We start from the raw sequence: 19765 nt of genomic DNA, 5'->3' as shown, positions 1-19765 counted from the left end.
TGGTTGGTATCCATGGCTGGTGAAGGCAGCTGTAAGGAGCTTTTAACAGTATTGGTTTTTCAGTAGAAAAAATAGTGAGAAAGTTGCTTTCACTATCCCTGAGAGTAGTACCAGGGCTGAATACAAACAATTGATTTGGATGTTGACCATGTCTCACATGCAGTGGTGATACCACCTCCACCAAATCAATCTTTCATTCATGACTTCTTCAGCCCTTTGGCTTTGAATGTGTTGGACAGATGAGGTGGCAACAATGTTGGATTTACCATTAGGTTAGGCCTGCCCTGAAGAGTGGTTGGTTTGGAATGGATACTCTAACTACACCATTTTGTGAGCAGGGCCTAACAAATCCATGCACTAGGGGATGTTTGCCAGAGGCGCACATTTCAATGCTCGGGACAGCTATTACAGTCCCAGGTTCTATAAAAAGCCAACCTCATTATGCACCCCTTTGGGAACAATTTCAGACCAGGCCCACTGACAAAGTTTTAACAGACTTTACTGATCATTTAGTGCAAACATGATACAAAGTGCAAATGGTCCTTTTTCTCATAACCCTAATTATTGATTGACCCAAGCATTCCTTTGTTAGGCATTAGTCTGTTAGTGGTGACAAAGTCCCGAGTAGGTGGCATGTTCCATGGCTGGTGGGTTCCAGATATACTCAGCAGAAGCAGTCCTTAGGAACAGATCAGCAGCAGAAGCACACAGCAGCATACAGGTAACTGGAATGGCAGACCATTCAACCTTGACTCTTGGCTCCAGCCTTCCCCCTCATTTACATCACAGGTGGGCCGAATAACCTACCCAACCCAGCCTGGGCTGGAACCTGCTTACAGGCCTTTACTCATAAACATCAGAGATTGCTTTTTCCTGTACAGAAAGAAGTAAAAACCTGCACAGGGACCTTTATGTCAGCATTGCCAATGAAAAATTGTTAAAATACTGAAAATGACTTTTGAAAATTTTTTACTGTGTTTAAATTTATGGGAGATTTTAGTGTTTGGATTTACAAATCCTTTCCAACGGTAACGTAGGTAGAGGAAGGTTAAGTGTTAGGTAGGTGTTTTAGAGTGGGGGATGGTTAGGAACACAGGAACACTTTGGGCAGCGCTGATACTTTTTGCTTCTTTTCAGCACCAGAACTAAACAGCACCAGAATATAACATCCATTCTGCAAATTCACTTCTTTTAACCAGTTTTTGGGCTTTAGATTATGCACCGCAGGAAGAGTTCTTGCAATCACTTTGGATTTTCAGTTGGGACTTCAGCTTGCTCCGCTCTGTCCTTCTTCCCTTCCAATGATATGATCCACCACACAAACCTGTATAATATAGAAATAAAACAAAAATTTTAAGGTCAGAGATGAATTCCATGCACAAGACTGCTTTATTTGATGTCAGCCTCAGCAGCAATGGTTAAAGTGAGAGTGAGCAAAGTTTGCTTTTTATTTTTTGTGCCGAGGCTGAGGGGTTGCTCTACAAAAAGTTTGCACATGGTGCAAGGTAAGCCTGGGCATGGATTGGTCTGGGTTACAGTCTAATAAGGATGATGATGATGGAGTATGGTGTATTTCATCTTGCTGTGTTAGAGCTAACATGCCCAACTAGTAGCATGATTTGTGTTTTGCTACACAAAAATAACTTGAATGCTGCTGACACTTAGCAGCCCTTGGTAATAAAGTAGTTTTGTTATTTGCCTGTACCAATTTTTTTGGCATATAAGAGTACAAAAGCTTCTATTTAAATATATAAATTATATGTGCTCCATATTGAGCTGCTATGAAAAGTATATTTAAGAGTATCTAAACCCATGAACAAAAATATAAAATATTGCAGTTAACCAATCCTTAGATGTGCTGGCTGCATTAATTTTCTTTTTTCACTTGTGATCCTTCCAATAACACATCTCCTGTCCTAAAGTAAAAATAAAGTAAAATATTCTTTATAATGTAGAACAGGTATCCCTTTCTGCATCTCAGAGACTTACCCAATTGTTCATTATACATCAGACGTTTTAAGTGGCATTAGAGGGATACTCCTCTATGTCCACAATGTGAGAGGGATATTGGGACAGTGGTACATACAGTGTGATGTGGAGATGTCCTAAGTTGGTTATATACTGGGCTGTCTGTATCACAAGGGGTAGCTACACTATGCCGATTGTTGATTTTGAGTCTAATATACTATGGGGCAGCACTGGATTTCTGCAAGAATCAAAAAGTACTTTTATGTCTTTTTAATAGGTATAATAAATCACTTTTAATTGAATATTTAACAGACCAAAATGGACCAAATAGAAGAAGTTCATTGCTAGAGTTTAGTCCACAAAATATTTTGTGCTATATTAATCCATTTTACATAACAAATGAAAAATTGCCATTAAAAATAAATGGACCATGTGTAATATAAAAAAAAATGGTACCTTTCCTTCCCTATATAATGACTCCCTAAGAGTAAAAGCTTAGTATGTGATATGACTAAGAGACACTCAGCAGTCTAGCTTTGCTCTGCTAAATTCTTTGTCTAGTCACATTCCTTCAGCACCATTCCATATGAATACAGTTTACTCAAATAGTCTTCTATAAACAAGGCCACTTCCTTTATTTAGCATGCATCAAATGAAGTGCACAAAATGGAGACTTCAGAGCAAATCTTGGTAAACATGGGAACTCTAGCATGGCAGACCAGCGATATACCTATTGTACACATAAGGCATTTTCAAATGGATGGGATTTCCGCATGTTATATAAAGGACTGTTGAATTATTTTCTGGATGTTTAATTTAAAGGATCATAAAGCCTCAAAAAGAAAAAAAAGTGTTTTTATATAAAAAGTCATAGCTTTTGCTTCCTGAACTAATGGAGTTCTTGTTTAAACTGGAAGCCCCTGCAGGTGTCATTGTTGTGAATTCAGAGCACTCATATACAGTTTCCAGTGCTCAAAAGAATGAAGCAAGCAGTAGGAGATCAGCATGGTAGAACTACTACAGTGTATATTCTGCTCCAGACCCCATCATAGTCAGGGAACACTTGTACTGAGCTATGGTACTATGGTACAAATACTGTACTTTACCGATTTAAAAATAATATTGTAGAGTCAACCACATTTATTATATCAGCATTATAAATTGTATACATTTTATTCCACAAAAACTAGGTTTTTGTTATGGTCTGCCAAACTTTATTCTATTACCAAAATCAACAGGACCACAAGAGCCAGCATGGTTACTTAAAGGTGATGTCAACAGCTACTATTTTTGTTGATTTTAGCAACAGTTAGTGGACCTTCACTTACTTTTGCATCTTCATTATATTTTCTATAGTGGGGTTACCTTTTTCTGAGGCGTGCAGCCTGTGGTTCCTCCTTTCTCGCCTAGATGGGACTGATGTCCCTCATGCCTGAAGCCTCCTGTGATATCAATCTCATGCATCCCAGGAGGTTGCAGAACTATGTTGAATACACTGTGCATATACAAAGGAGCATCATCAGGGGGCTGGCTGCTAGGTCCTGGAAGAAACAGCTAGCCTATTGATGAAGTCAACCAAGAAGATGATGGTGCAATAGCCAGAATGTGGTTGTGAGTTTGTTAATTTAGCTCAACCCAGCAAAGTAAGAAGGGGTAAGAAAATGAAACCTGGGAAGGAAGGGGGGGGGGGGCTGAAGTTCCTATTTGAATTAGGCTGACCATGACAAAAGCTTTAAAGCATGAAAAATGATATATAATTTGTATTGATGATTTAGTAAATTTGACGGACTCATTGTTAGCTTGATTATTAAAATAAAGGTGCCCTTAGCCTTTAAATTGAGAAACATAACCCAATTTAAAGGTGACCAGTTCATATGGAACATTTTCATCTTAGAACTGATCTTTCAAAAATTGAACCTTAGGATGGAAATGACTCATGCCTTTGGGTATCAAAGATGCATAGTGTAAAGTCCAAATGTACAATAACTGTTAGATTCATTAGCCATACCAGCAGAAGACTGTTTCCAAGAGATGGGGTATTGCACTTGGCGTCCTGCACTGTTTTATTGAATATGTACTGTATGTGCATGTTATCTCTGTTATAGATGTATTTGCTGTTTCCGGAATTATATACAGTAAGCATTTAACCTATAAAGCTATTTATAACTCTGCCCCAAATTACATCACCAATTTTGTCTCCAAATATCACCCAAACCGTCCTCTCCGCTCCTCGCACAACCTCCTGCTCTCTAGCTCCCTTGTCTCCTCCTCCCATGCTCGCCTCCAGGACTTCTCCAGAGCTTCCCCCATCCTCTGGAACTCTCTACCCCAATTTATCAGACTATCGCCTACTATGCTCACTTTTAGGCGATCTCTGAAAACCTATCTCTTCAGGGAAGCCTATCCTGCCCTCAACTAATAATGGAATCTTCTATTCCTCCTACCAGTCCATCCCCCACAGTTATTACCTTTTGTACCACTAGCCCCTCCCTCTTAGATTGTAACCTCCTAACCCTCTTGTATTGAACTGTATTGTTGCTATATTGTCTCCTGTTTTATATTGTAAAGTGTTGAGCAAACTGTTGGCGCTATATAAATCCTGTATTATAATAATAATATAGGTTGGGCAGCAGGGGCGGACTGACAACTCATGGGGCCCCCGGGCAATAGGGGATCATGGGGCCCCTGTGACCTTGCCCAAACTCAAAAAAGCCTATGAAAAAGATACGAGGGGCATCTCATGGGGCCCCCTACTGACCCAAGGCCTTCGGGCAGTGCCCGAGTTTCCAAATGGTCAGTCCACCCCTGTTGGGCAGCAAATAGTTGGATCTTTTAAATAAGAATGAAATACAAAATTTCTTAAAGATCTCTTCTGATCCTGAGGTTAAGAGGACATCTCTGAGTAAATCAACACGAAATTACCAAGAAATTTAATGCTAATGCTGTTCTGATGTAAGTGAATGAATCACAGAAATTTTGTACAAAGTAAATGCGTTGCACAACGATTATAACTAAGGTGATTCAACAATGCAAATTATAAAACCTTAGATTACCATCTGTTATTTCAAAAGATAGCAATCAACTGTGCACAGTGGCATGAATGGAAATTGCACAAGTTGATTAATACTTTTGAGTATGATGGGCATACTACACACTTTTTCTGGCAGAGATTTCTTCTCTTTTTTTCATTCAGTCCACAGGTTGCATACAAAAAAAAAGAAAATAGCATATACACCCAAAAAGGACCAGCGATGTACTGCTATATCATTGGACTTTGAATGGTTATACCAAGATGATGCCTACATCATCCTGGTATCGTTTTTTTCAGCCAGCGATCGGCTTTCATGTAAAAGCAATCCTAGTGGCTAATTAGCTGCAGGATTGCTTTTACAAGCAGTGGGAAATGATGCCCCTCCCCCACTGACTTCCACGGCCTTCTTGGGCAGTCCCGTGCTATCGGGGGAACCTGAGAATGCAGCCGGTTTTTCTGCCAGCTGACCATAGAGCTGATTGGAGACCAGAGTGGTGCCAATCATCTCTATAGTCTAAGAATTCGGAAGCTACAAGCATTTCATCACTTCAGTTTCGCAGGATATATACAGCGCCATTTGTAAATTGGGAAAGCATCTGATCACACCGATTTTGGTTTGATTAGATAATGTAAGGGTAGAGGAGATATCCAGAGTCTGATAGACCCCAGATTTCTCAAAAAAGAATATATGACAATGCCCATTGAAGTTATAGGGGATATTTGCATTCTCCGTGATAGCATTAAAAGTGATAAAAAAAAAAAATGAAAGGTACAGTGTAAAAATTATTTAAAAAATCAAAATAACGTAAAAAAAATCGCCCCTCCGATGCGCGCACACTTGTGTACACAAGCCTTGACCCTGTGCCAGTATGTAAACAGTGGATACACCATACATGTGAAGTATCGCCGTGAACGTCAGATCAAGGGCAGTAATTCTAACACTAGACCTTTTCTGTATATCTAAAATGGTAGCTTTTAAAGGCTTTTAAAGTGTTGCCTATGGATATTAAAAATGTATGCAGTTTGTCGCCATTGCACGGGGCATGCACAGTTTTAAAGCATGTCATGTTTGGTATCTATTTACTCGGCATACCATCATCTTTTATATTTTACCAAATAATTGGCCAATATATTGTGTTCTTGTGCATTAAAAGTAAAAAAAGTGTATTTTTTTTTTAAAAATTGCTTTTGAAAAATCGCTGCGCGAGTACTATGTACCATAAAAAATTGTAGTAACCACCCTTTTATTCACTAGGGTGTCTGCTTTAAAAAATATATAATGTTTGGGGGTTTAAATTAATTTCCTAGCAAAAAATACTGATTTTTTTCATGTGAACAAAAAATGTCAGAAAAGGCATTATCTTCAGCTGGTTAGAAGAGTGAGTGAGGGGCGTGGTCTGCCAAAATGGCCACGTGACTCGGGAGCTCCCGCCGGCCGGAGACCCTGCAGAGCATAAGCACTGGGAGTGGGTGAAATTCGACCATACAGAGATGGGGAGAGCGGACCGGAATGCTTCCGGCTCCCGCTCCCTGCTGGCGCACAGTCCACAGCAATCACGCCATATTCAGGCACTGTTCCGCTCACAGCAAAGGGACAGGCTGAACGCAGCATCCCCATCACCCCCCCTCCCTTCTTCCTCAGCCACAGTGTGCACTCAGAGCACGAGGAACACAGACACCGGGGCTGACACAGAGTCCATTCCACAGCATGACATCTCATCAGCAACCTGCTCACTTTCTCTGAGAGATCTACAGGCTGTGGCTGCAGATATTAAAGCCACCTTTACTACAGCCTTCCATGATTTAAGAGAAGATCTTCATATGCTTCATACCAGATTGGAAGAGGTGGAATTCATAAGCAGATCCAACTCAGACTCCATAATGGAGCTCCAGCAGTTGTCAGCTTCCCACATAACACATATTAGGGATTTCTATAGGCAGATTGAAGACCTGGAGAATAGGGTCCCAGGCACAACATCATAATGCGTGGCCTGCCTGAATCTGTGGACCAGCGTGACATCCCTAAAACCGTTGTGGCAATCTTTAATGATTTGCTGGGCCGCCCTCCTGCTGCACCCATAGAATTGGAACATGCACACAGATCACTACGCCCCAGGAACAGAGATTCCGACCCACCTAGAGATGTGGTTTGTTGTTTGGTCAGCTTTCCACTTAAGGAAGACATCCTCAAAAGGGCCAGAGAGAGGAGACGCCTTTTATTTCAGTGCAATGAGATTCACCTGTTCCAAGATCTTTCTTTCATCACCCTGCAACAAAGGCGAGACCTTCGCCCCCTGCTGGACACTCTACGCTCCCATAATATATCATATAGGTGGCGATTTCCATTTGGTCTCTCTACTCAGACTCAGGGGTGCATGGCCTATCTGCGATTTCCAGGAGACCTCCCCAGCTTCTGTTCCACCTTGGACATTCCTCTAGTGGAGCTCCCTGACTGGCACAGATCGATGCGTTTTCCACCTGCTCCAGCATCTAACAGTGTGCCTAGTGAAATGGAAGGACAAGATCTCCTTCCTCGACGACGCCGTTCGGCCCCCTCCACACCTCCGAGATTTCCTGCCAGAGGCCCTACAGCCCCTAACAGCCCTACTGCCTCCCCAGCGCACCACAGACCCCGCCGTGAGGCCTGAGGGCCCTCCTGAGGTCTTCTTTCAGACTGTCTCTCACCAGCAATACTTGCCTGAATAAGACTTTGTTGGGTCCCTCCCATCTGGCGTCCGCGTCAAGTTGGTGGCCCTCATTGCCTCCTGAGACTTATGCATGGCACGCTCTCCTTCTCCTTGCCTCTAGAGCCTTCTCCATCAACCCTACACCTCCTCCACCTTTGTGAAGGTCCTCCGGCGGATTCCAGGGATGGTCTCCTGTCTCATTCTTCCAAGCCCTAAGACCCCGACGCATGCCACCCCAACTGCAAGGAAGGACTGACACTCTTGCCGCACTTCTATGGTGACCTCTGTCCTCTATATATATGTGGGTATATGTGGAATTACTCCCCAAAATACATTCTGCTACTTCTCCTGAGTATGGGGGTACCACATGTGAGAGACGTTTTGGCAGTCTAGCCAAGCACAGGACCCCAAAATCCAATAAGCACCTTCAGGCTTTTAAAGGACTTTATTTCCTCATTACACTTCCAGACTACCTATCACAGTTTCGGAGGTCCTGAAATGCCAGGATAACACCTAACCCCCCCCCCCCAAATGACCCCTTTTTGGAAAGTAGACACCCCAAGGTATTTGATAAGAAGCATGGTAAGTATTTTGCAGATCTCATTTGTTGCCAAAAGTTTTTGGAAAATGAAGAAAAAAAACAAAAACATTTTTTTTTATATATTTCAAAACCTTGTGAGAAAAAATGAGATCTGCAAAATACTCACCATGCCTCTTTTTAAATTCCTTGGGGTGTCTACTTTCCAAAAAGGGGTCATTTGGGGGGTTTGGTGCTATCCTGGCATGTCAGGGCCTTCAAAACTGTGATAGGTATTGAAGTGAAATGAGGAAGTTACGCACCTTCAGGCTTTCAAAGTGGTCATTGGATTTCAGGCTCCTGTATGTGGGTAGGCTCCCAAAAAGTCTCATGTGGTATCCTCATACTCGGTAGAAGTAACAGAATGTATTTTGGGGTGTAATTCCACATATACCCGTGGCTTGTGCGAGAAATAAATCATTTAAATGACAACTTTGTGTAAAAAAAAAATGTTTATGTCATTTTCCAGAAACTTGTGAAAAAAAATAAATCTTACATGGATGCCTCTCAGCAGATATCTTAGGGTGTCTACTTTCCAAAAAGGGGTAATTTGAGGTTGTTTGTACTATCCTGGTATCTTAGCACCTCAAGAAATGTGATGAGCAGTCAGAAAGTAAAAGCTGTGTAAATTCCATTATCTATACCATAGTTTGTAGACGCTATAACATTCACACAAAGCAATAAATATACACTTACTGGGATTTTTTTAACCAAAAACATGTAGCAGAATACATTTTGGCCTAAATTTATGATGAAATTTTGTTTTTTTTGGATATTTTTTATGACCGAAATGAGAAAATATTGTTTTGTTTTTTTTTTAAATTTTCTTAAAAATTTTTTTTGTTTATAGCGCCAAAAATAAAAAGTGCACAGGTGATCAAATACCACCAAAAGAAAGCTCTATTTGTGTGAAAAAAGGACATAAATTTCATGTATGTACCATATTGCATGACCGCGCAATTGTCTATTAAATTAGCTCAGCTCTGTATAGCAGAAAAATGGCGAAATTGCAGTATCTATACCATAGTTTGTAGACTCTATAACTTTCACACAAAGCAATCAATATACACTTACTGGGATTTTTTTTACCAAAAACATAGCAGAATACATTTTGGCCTAAATTTATAACTAACTTTGAATTTACTATATATTTTTTATAGCTGAAAGTAAAAAATATAGTTTCTCTTCAAAATTTTCAGTCTTTTTTTGTTTATAGCGTGAAAAATAAAAAGCGCACAGGTGATCAAATACCACCAAAAGAAAGCTCTATTTGTGTGCAAAAAAGGACGTAAATTTAGTTTGGGTGCAGCATTGCATGACCGCGCAATTATCAGTTGAATCAGTGCAGCACCGAGTAGCAAAAAGAGGCCTGGTCATTAAGGGGGGGTAATTCCTCAGGAGTACAAGTGGTTAATTTGTCAGTCAAGTCCATCTAAATGTGTGAGTGCATGTAACATTAACCTGTCCACGAGTTAACAATGCTGTTGCAATAGGAAGTAAGGTCAGCTGCACACCAGAGGATAGAAGAATATAGTGTGTATTTATTGATCCATAGGACACACAAAACACCAGGACATGAATACAGGACCTGTTAACGCGTTTCACACGATCTCGTGCTTAATCATAACCAATGCTGTTGTCCAGAGGTGCCCACATTGCTCATTCATCCAGAAAGGAGCCACCCTAACACAGGAATTGCGTTACTGGCCGGCAAAAAATAGGTGTAAAGATTTGTAAGCTGCAATATATTACATTTTTTGTTTTGGGTTTAGTCCCATTTTCAAGCCATACAGAATGGAGGGGTAGTATGAGTCACTTTGACTTTTGTGAAAATAATATCAGGTGCAGCTACTGAGCTTTGGGCGAAGTGGTTAACATTAGCCTGGTAAACATGTGAAAAGACTAGAACTATATATGCTAGCTGGAACATGTAAATATGAGATAATAATACATTTTTAATTTTATATAGACAGGTATTTACCTGGCTAAAAAAATTAAAACAGTTCTTAAAAATATTATTTTCTAGCTTCAACCTAATAAAGTAAATACTGAATATACAAGCCAAGCAAAATTTGAGTATGTGGGATCAATATGAATATATGAAACAAAACAGAATATGTCCCTAGGGGGCATCATCACAATACGTACTAATACGGAGCCATGTAATATATTGTAAGTCTTTAAATGTGCTCCCCTGGATGTATCCAATAGCAGTACGTACATCAGTTAACTTTTTCTCTCTTTATTAAATAAAAAAAACTGTGAAAGTCCATCCCCAAACAAGTAAAAGCAATATAAACAAAGTTTTCCTGTTCACATTGGTAATTCATACAGGTCCATCTATAAAGAATAACAACAGCATCAATATAGTTACATAAACAAATACTGTATATACCCTTTTGGTCTTTTTTTTGTGTATTTTTGTTTATGTAATTATATTGATGTTGTTATTCTTTACAGATGAACCTGTAAGTATCACCAATGTGTACAGAAAAGCTTATATGCCAGTCCTGAAGAAGAGGATACACTGCAAAACACATAGACTGACTCTAAGGCCTTATGTACACTGCTGCTTTGAAATGTGAGTTTAGGAGCTTTTGGCAATTTTTTCCAAAGTCCACAAACTCTACTCAATAAACGCCTATGTGTCCATGCTCACATAAGCTTTTATCAGAGTTTAGCAGCAGCAGCAGCGATTAGGGGCAGTTAAGCGCCCCTCTCCAGAATGCAGAAGAATCACATTTAGGAGAGGAACATTTTGGCCAAAAAAAACACAAAACTCAGCAAAAACTTGTGTAAATGCTAAGTTTTTTGTGGCTTTTTACCATATTTGTTGTCAGGAAGATTTTGTTTATATTGTTTTACTTTGATGATGTACTTTAAGTTTTTTTTTGTATAATAAAGTAAAAACAAATAACTGATCTACCTTTGTGGGTATTGATATAGGATACTCCCAGGGGAGCATATTTAAAGTCCTACAAAATATTATTGTATATATAAGCACACAATACCTTTCATGTAAGGGTACTATCATAATGATTAGGTTACAATGTGGTTTATCCAGAACTAAGTAAATCCAGTATATTGGTAAAACAAGTCGCCATTTGCTGCTGGGAATAAATACCATTAACCTTTTTCCTTGGAAATTTGTAGCAAAGGAAAAAATATATATATTTAGGGTGCTTAAGGGTTAATAACTGAGCAAGAACAGTAAACAGATTTGGAGAAAATGGCGTGACAAAGAAATCTGCACAATATCAGGCAGAACCGCTAGGAAAATGTTCAAGATATAAACAAGATGACATTGTCAGACGCTTCTTTCCAGCTAGATGTGCAAAGCATTGAATATCTGAGATAATATAATATCCTGGTTTTTAGTGAACAGCAGGTGCTGTCTGAATGTTTTGCGCAAATGATTGTGTAGGTGGATTAAAGGATCAATTGGAACAGTGAATTAATCAATGAACAGGTCATCAAATAATGCACACAACAAGGGCACTGACCTTTAAAACTGAAGTTCAATCTGGCAATATTTTACCTTCCTGGATCCAGATGGCCTCTGCAATTTTATTAAGCCTCGTGTCCCCTATGCATTACCACCCATACAGTATATTGTGTACAATAGTAAATGCTAAAGGGAAAAATTATACTTGTAAAGAGATTATTGTATATTCCAAACATAAAATGTAAGAATCAATGGTTCCTGTAACACTTGGTCCTACATTTCCTAATGCACAGACTTTAGACAATAAGCTGCAATTGCAACATGGTGGAAGATAGATTCTATCTTTTTGCAGATCCGCTTAAAGCTATATTTGTTTGCATTACTAAGATATTTAATTCTTTGATAACGACTTTGTTGGCTTGAATTTGCAAAACTATGCTGAAAATGACATCTCATGACTAAGTAAAAGACTGGTTGGGAATATTGGCATCGATGAACACAACACAGAAATGGGAGTTCTTCGAAAAGACTGTATGTGAACACACCACAAAATATATTCCAATGGGCAACAAATTTAAAAGGCTAAAAATCAAACCTATGTGGCTTACGGCCAAAGTTAAAAAAGCTATAGATAATAAGAAAAGAGCTTTTATTAAATATAAAAATGAAGGAATACTATCATCGTTTAAGCAGTACAAAGAATATAACAGAATATGCAAAAAAGGAAATAAAGCCCACAAAAATTTAAACGAATGACAGATTGCAAAGGATAGCAGGACAAACCCTAAAACATTCTTCAAATATATTAATAGTAAAAAGGTCAACTCGAAGCACGTAAGCCCTTTACAAAATAATCTGGAGTGGGTGACTAGAACAAAGAGAAGGCACATTTATTAAATACCTTCTTCAGCTCTGTGTATACGATGGAGCATGGGGGAGCTCTTGTCCATAATGGGCATGGAATTGACACAGCTCCAGATGATCCACATTGGCTCACAACTGATATGATCCAGAAATATTTAGACAGAATAAAGGTGAATAAAGCATCTGGACCAGGTGGCATACACCCACGGTCCTTAAAGAATTGATCTGTCATTTCAAAGCCATTGTTTCTAATATTTAGGGACTCTTTAATGACTGGCATAGTACCACTGGATTGGTGTAAGGCCAATGTGGTGCCTATATTTAAAAAGGTGTCAAAATCTTTACCATGTAATTATCGCCATTTTAGTTTAACTTCTATAGTTGGGAAGATACTGGAGAGTTTAATAAAAGACCACATAGTTGAGTTCTTGCGGAAAAAATATTTTAAGCAACAGACAGCATAGATTCATGAAAGACAGAAGTTTCAAACAAATCTGATTTCTTTTTATGAGAAGGTGAGCAAAACCTTGGTCAGAGGGGTGGCGGTGGATGTGGTATACTTGGATTTTGCAAAAGTTCCCCACACACGGCTAATGTGTAAGGTAAAGTCTACGGGCTTGGGAAAATTGGTATGTAAATGGATAGAATACCGGCTAAAAGATCGTATTCAGAGAGTAGTGGTAAAGATTCATACTCCGAATGGTGTAGGGTTTTTAGTGGTGTACCCCAAGGTTCAATGTTGGAACCCTTGCTTTTTAATATATTTATAAATGATATAGGGTCTGGGATTAAAAATACTGTTTCAGTCTTTGCAGATGACACCAAGCTGTGCAGTGCAATAACGTCCTTACAGGATGTCTCCAATTTACAAGCCGACCTCAATGCACTGTTTAATTGGGCAACTATGTGGAAAATGAGGTTTAATGTTGATAAATGTAAGGTTATGCACTTGGGGGCTAAGAATATGCATGTATCATACATACTAGGGGGGTACAACTGGGGGAATCAATGGTGGAGAAGGATCTGGGGGTTCTGGTAGATCACAAGCTTAATAATGGCATGCAATGCCAAGCTGTGGTTTCTAAAGCAAGCAAAATCCTCTCTTGTATTAAAAGATGTATAGACTCCAGAGAGAGAGAGATCATATTACCCCTGTACAAATCATTAGTAACACCTCATCTGGAATATGCAGTTCAGTTTTGGGCACCAATTTACAAAAAGAACATTGGAGAACTGGAGAAAGTACAGAGAAGGGCAACCAAACTGATAAGAGGCATGGAGGAGCTCAGCTATGAGGAAAGATAAGAGGAACTAAATTTATTCTCTCTTGAGAAGAGGAGATTAAAGGGGGATATGATCAACATGTATACATGCATCAGTGGTTCATATAGTGAACTCGGTGCAGAGTTATTCACCCTGAGGTCACCACAGAGGATATCTGGAGGAAAAGAGATTTAATCTCCAAATACAGAAAGGTTTCTTCACAGTAAGAGCTGTGAAAATGTGGAATAGACTCTCTCAAGAGTTGATTCTGGCCAGTTCAGTGGATTGCTTTAAAAAAGTCTGGATTCTTTCTTGGATACACATAATATAACTGGTTACTAACATTTATAGGTAAAGTTGATCCAGGGAATATCCAATTGCCTCTCGGGAGAATAGGTAGAACTTTTTGCCCCGTAGGAGCAAACTGGACCATGCATGGCTGGGTTTTTTACCTTCCTCTGGATCAACTGCGGCTGTAGGATTATAACTTTTTTTTCTTTAACCACCTCCCACCCGCCATATAGTAATATGACAGACGCAAGGCGGTTCTCTCGTTCTGGGAGGACGTCACATGACGTCCTCCCATTCTCACCATGCATGCGCGGCTCCAGGAGTGCGCAGCGCGGCGATTGGCGGTGTGCTGTGTCCCTCGGACACAGCAGATCTCTGATCTATGGAAAGAGCCGAAGATGTCGGCTCGGTCATGTGATCAGCTGTGTCCAATCACAGCTGATCACATGTAAACAGGGAAATGCCGGTTATCGGCATTTCTCTCCCCACGAGTTGTCACGCTGACAGCTCGTGAGGAGAGGAGAGCCGGTAATCGGCATTCCTCAGAGGGGACATCTACACAGAGCACTGATGATCTGTGTAGCCCCAGCAGCGCCACCTGTCAGTGTCCATCAGTGCCAGCTCTGTGCTCATCCATGCCACCTGCCAGTGCCCATCAGTGCCACATTTCAGTGCAACATCAATGCCACATATCAGTGCCTATCTGAGCTGCCTTTCAGTGTCACACATCAGTGCCAGTCAGTGCCACCTATCAATGCCAGTCAGTGCCACCTATCAGTGCTGCCAATCAGTGCCACCTATCAGTTGCAGCCAGTGCCGCCTATCAGTGTGCATCAGTGCCGCCTATCAGTGCCAGTCAGTGCCGCCTATCAGTTCCCGTCAGTGCTGCCTATCAGTGCCTCCTAACAGTGTCAGTCAGTGCCACCTAACAGTGCCAGTCAGTGCCGCCTATTAGTGCCAGTCAGTGCCGCCTATCAGTGCCACCTATCAGTGCCGCCTATCAGTGCCATATATGAGTGCTGCCTTTCAGTGCCCATCAGTGATGCCTGTCAATGCCCATCAGTGCCACCTATCAGTGCCTCCTCATCAATGCCCATCAGTGCCACCTATCAGTGTCCATCAGTGCCCATCACTGCAGCCTCATTAGCGCACATCAGTGAAGGAGAAAAATCACTTATTTACAAAATTTTATAACAAAAACTAAGAAAAAATGTTTTGCTTTTTTCAAAATTTTCAGTGGTTTTTGGTTTGTTTAAGAAAAAATAAAAACCCCAGAGGTGATTAAATATCACCAAAATAAAGCTCTATCTGTCACAAAAAAATGATAAAAATTTCATATGGGTACAGTGTTGCATGACCGCGCAATTGTCATTCATAGTGCAACAGCGCTGAAAGCTGGAAATTGGCCTGGGCAGGAAGGGGGTATAAGTGCCCTGTAGGCTAGTGGTTAATGGTTGAACTGGATGGACATTTGTCTTTTTTCAGCCAGACTAACTATGTAAAGTGTATGTCAAGCCAATAACATTTTCAAGTTGTGGATAGAGTAGAGCAGGATTTATGCTCCTGCCAGGTTTCTACTGCTATCTGTGGCTCCATTAGAAAGCTTTACCCTCACTTATTGCCCTGCTGACAACATTTTCACCAGGCAGGAAGAGAGGAAAACAGCAACAGGGGAACTAAATAAAGATCTAATAGGGGTTCTAGTCTCCCCTACTCTACTAAAGAAAGCATTTTTTGCCAGTGTTGCTGTTGGAGAGTTCCTCTTACTTCCTGTCTGGTATTACTTTTTTAACAGGACACAAAGTAATGACAATTTTCTGTAATGGGGCCTTGGTTAGCATGGGTTCTAATTCTAATTCTCTATCCAAAATGAAGAAAAAAGTTGTGGCTGGACAAATACTTTAATTTTATAAATCTCTTCTATTCAGTTGAAACACTTGCTTTCTTGTTGATGGTTTGTAAAAGCAGAAGTAATGGGATATGTCTACAGACTGATGATTAAAGCAAAACTCCATCCAAAAATAACAAGATGGAAAAGAAAAACAGTTTTTGTTACAATAATAAGCTTTGGTACAGAATGATCCCCCGCAATACTTTTATTTTCTGCTGCTAGATATCCTCAGACTGATGGCCAGCATCATTCAGCCAACTTCCTGTAAGCCCCCTGGACCTGCCCCAGCCTGACACTGGAGAGCGAATAGAAAATCGGCACAGTGGTTAGCTCATTTCTCTGTCACTCTGCTATTCCTTTCTTCTTCATATCACCATGCTCCGTTTAGGACATGAACTGATTGGCTCCTTGTACTGCTTCTTCCTCTCACAATTCAGTTCTGTTTTACAAGAACTGCAAGAAGCTAATTCCAGGTCAAATTCAACGAACCTCTTGTATTTTCTAGCCAGTTAGTCCATAACTGTAGATCATAAAAGAGACCAATGAATTGGGTGTTTTTTTAGTCTCATTTCACATATGAACTAGACAACTGAGATGGCATTCCTTCCTTGTCTATGGAGCTTCCCATTTATCAAGGGCAGGGGCGGACTGACCATTTGGAAACTCGGGCACTGCCCGAGGGCCCGAGGTCAGTAGGGGGCCCCATGAGATGCCCCTAGTACCCTTTTCACAGGCTTTTTTGAGCTTGGGCAAGGACACAGGGACCCCATGATCCCCTATTGCCCGGGGTCCCCATGAGTTGTCAGTCCGCCCCTGATCAAGGGCATGATATATCTAGCAGTACAGTTAGTTGCATTCAGCTGGACTTCTTCTGTAACCTGGAAGACATCTCTTAGCTAATCCAAGCCTCTTCTTGGATTATGTGACTAGAACAAGGTGGTGCCACAAATGTCACACCTCCCACTCTTTACTAGGACAATAACATCTGCCTTTCCATGGTGATTGGATTAAAGTGTCAATGCTACCTGTGTTGATTAAAATGCTGGGGTATCTTCCTGACACTCATTACTGAACTGAAGAAGTGGATTGGATAAACTACAAATTGCTTTCAACATTGCAGAGAACAAGTCCAGTGGAATGTGACTAATCACTACTCGATATCCTTACATTGCCTTACTATTGGAAGTACCCATCCAACTTAATTATCCTTTATCCTCAAGCTAGCTTTCTAATTTCCAGTCTTTTATAAAAGTGTGGCTAATTTGAGCTGTGCAATCAGATATGGCAGCTTCGCGATTTAAATTGTCATTCACACCTGAGGGAAACACTTACTGAAGTAATGCAATACCATAGTAAAAACTAATAACTAACTAAGGAAAATGGATTCATTTCTGGATGGCTTTAAGCAAACTTCCATGAATAACTGATATGAGTATAAAATACTATACAACATTATGATAGTGTCTTGCAAACCTAAGATAGGTTACTAAATACCTGGGGCTCCTCATTCTTTGTCAGTACAGAAAAATCCAGCTAAAAAAAAACAGTTGCCTTCTGACCTACATAAAAAAATGCCAGCAGAGATTAACATGAGTTTTTTTTTTATGGCTAGTAAGGAAGTTGTGACTTCCTGGTCATAATCTCCAAATCTCAGGTATAATATCCTATTTCCCTTGACAATTTTCACCTATAGGCAAGCCACCATCCAGGGAAACTTAAAACACTTCACACACCAATTTGAGGGCTCCCAGGATTTAAGTGCAAAAAATATTATATCTGGGTGGATGGAGACCAGAAGACTTTACCAAGATGACACAGATAGATGCGTTAGCATCAGAGCCACATAAGAGAACAAAGGTTGTCAAGGAGCAGGCCAGGGACAAACCAGAAAGGCTTTAAAAAATGCAACTCATCCAAAGAGATGAGCATTATTATGGGCAGAGAGTAGATCCAGGTAGCAAAAGTTCAACAGCTAGAGGAAGTTAAGGCTGATATACAGAAAACTATCGGGCAGCAAACCCAAAATCAGAAATTGAACTATTATATTGGGCAATTATTGAGAGTGGACAAGTAAATTTAAACAGGGGTGGGGGGAGGGGAGGGGGCAATCAGACGTAAACTGGGATTTTGTGTTTGTGCAGGTACTGAGGAAGGTGAAAGGCCAAAGTCAAGCAAATACAAGGAATGATGTAGCTACTGGAGAAGTGAGTGAGAGGCATGCATAAAAAATGCAATTCCTAATAAGAACTTATAGTTCTTCCCTATTAGATTTATTCCGGACTTTTTTTCAGCTGAAACTTGGTGGTTCAGGCCCTCTGCTCCCTGCTCACCATTGTCACTTGTAAACATGGCTTCTGTGTTTACAAGTGATAGCATGTCTTCCAACGTCTCCCACAGATCTTCTAAGCAGTTACCGCTGAGTGCAGGATGGGGACAAGGGAGATGCAGATGTCTGGGGTGCAGTGCCGACACCCCCACTGGATGATCTCCCAGCAAGTAAGAGAGGCAGAGCCACCTACAATTTGTGGGGAGGAACTAGAGCTGGCTGGATGCTTCACCCAAATACAGCAACAAAAGTAAAACCCCCGAACACTGTACTATGTACATAGCACACCCCCAAACTCTGAACGTAGTACCCCCCTAAACTCTGTACTCTGTAAGTAAAGCATTCCTGGTATTTAATGCCCCTTTAAGACCCTCTTACTGTTAGTGAAATTTGACACTATTTGATGTGGTTTGGAGGTTGAGGGGGTTTTTAGCGGGTCCTGATTGAGTTCTTGTATGTATTTTCTGAGAGAACAAAAACCTGGATTTATTACATCAGAAAGGACAGAGGATTCCAACTCACATTTCCTTGCACCTTCTACAATTCTGGTAAAGCTGGAGCAGATTAACTGAGATTCACGTGTCTCCTGTTCCCTCTCTGTCTTCTCTACAGTATGCTCTGCTGTGCAATTTACCAATATAGAAATATTCAATTGATTAGATAAGAGATACCTGCATTTTAACTGAAAAAAAATAACCAGTTTTAACTTAACCAACATACTTTGATAGAGTTTGTACCGAGGTTGAAAACATTCATCTAGAATGTTAGTAGACAGAATAGCTTTAGCATTAGATCACACGGCTTTTAAATAACATTTCACATATGAAAGCAAAAACAAATAGAAGAGACACAGAAAGTATGTGGAGGGAAAATCTTTTTGTAATGTGCTTAACTTTATCCATAGTGCTTGTTTAGGAGGATTTACCTCCTGTGGTCAGCAGACAAGTGACATGGGCAGCGTAGATATTTTCAGGGTCAAATTCTTCTAACTTTAAAATGAAACATTTGTCCATATTATTGTCAGAGCCATAACAGTCCTGCAATTTCCTACAGAAAATGTTCACTGTTTGAAATCCATTTGGCAGTCATCAGTGATATTGCATGCCATTTCCTCTTGTATGTAACAGAAACCACTTATGTGTTAGTAACAAGGGACCGTTATTTATTTATTTATTATTTTAGTCTTACTACCTATATATTTTTTCTGATTCCAAGACATCCAGTACCATTTCAGAAATGTAAATAGTAAATGCGCATAAACTGAGTTTACTTTTATGTAGTACAAAGTTCTATTACTTTTGTAAGTCATGTGCCAAGTCCTTTTAAATTACCATCTGTATTAATAACATTTAAGGAGGATTCCACATTCAAGAGAAAAATCCTTCAACCTGAGCTGAATGTGAGCTGTGAAGGGTCTTATTA

At 40.2% G+C, this 19765-nt stretch overlaps 1 long non-coding RNA gene across 2 annotated transcripts in view; it reads right to left on the bottom strand.

Moving 5' to 3' along the window:
- Nucleotides 1–483: 483 nt before the first annotated feature.
- LOC149472823 (uncharacterized) overlaps nt 484–19765 on the bottom strand; it is a 45098-nt gene continuing 25816 nt past the window's right edge. For both annotated transcript variants that reach the window (XR_016314185.1, XR_016314186.1), the window contains one exon: nt 484–1324. This is a non-coding gene — a long non-coding RNA (uncharacterized LOC149472823). The remainder of the gene's footprint in view (nt 1325–19765) is intronic.

The sequence above is a fragment of the Staurois parvus genome, unplaced genomic scaffold (genome assembly GCF_062004578.1).
Source record: "Staurois parvus isolate SC_StPar_1 unplaced genomic scaffold, SC_StPar_1.0 ptg000020l, whole genome shotgun sequence".
Lineage (NCBI taxonomy): Eukaryota > Metazoa > Chordata > Amphibia > Anura > Ranidae > Staurois > Staurois parvus.
This window is presented reverse-complemented; position numbering and strand designations above follow the sequence as displayed.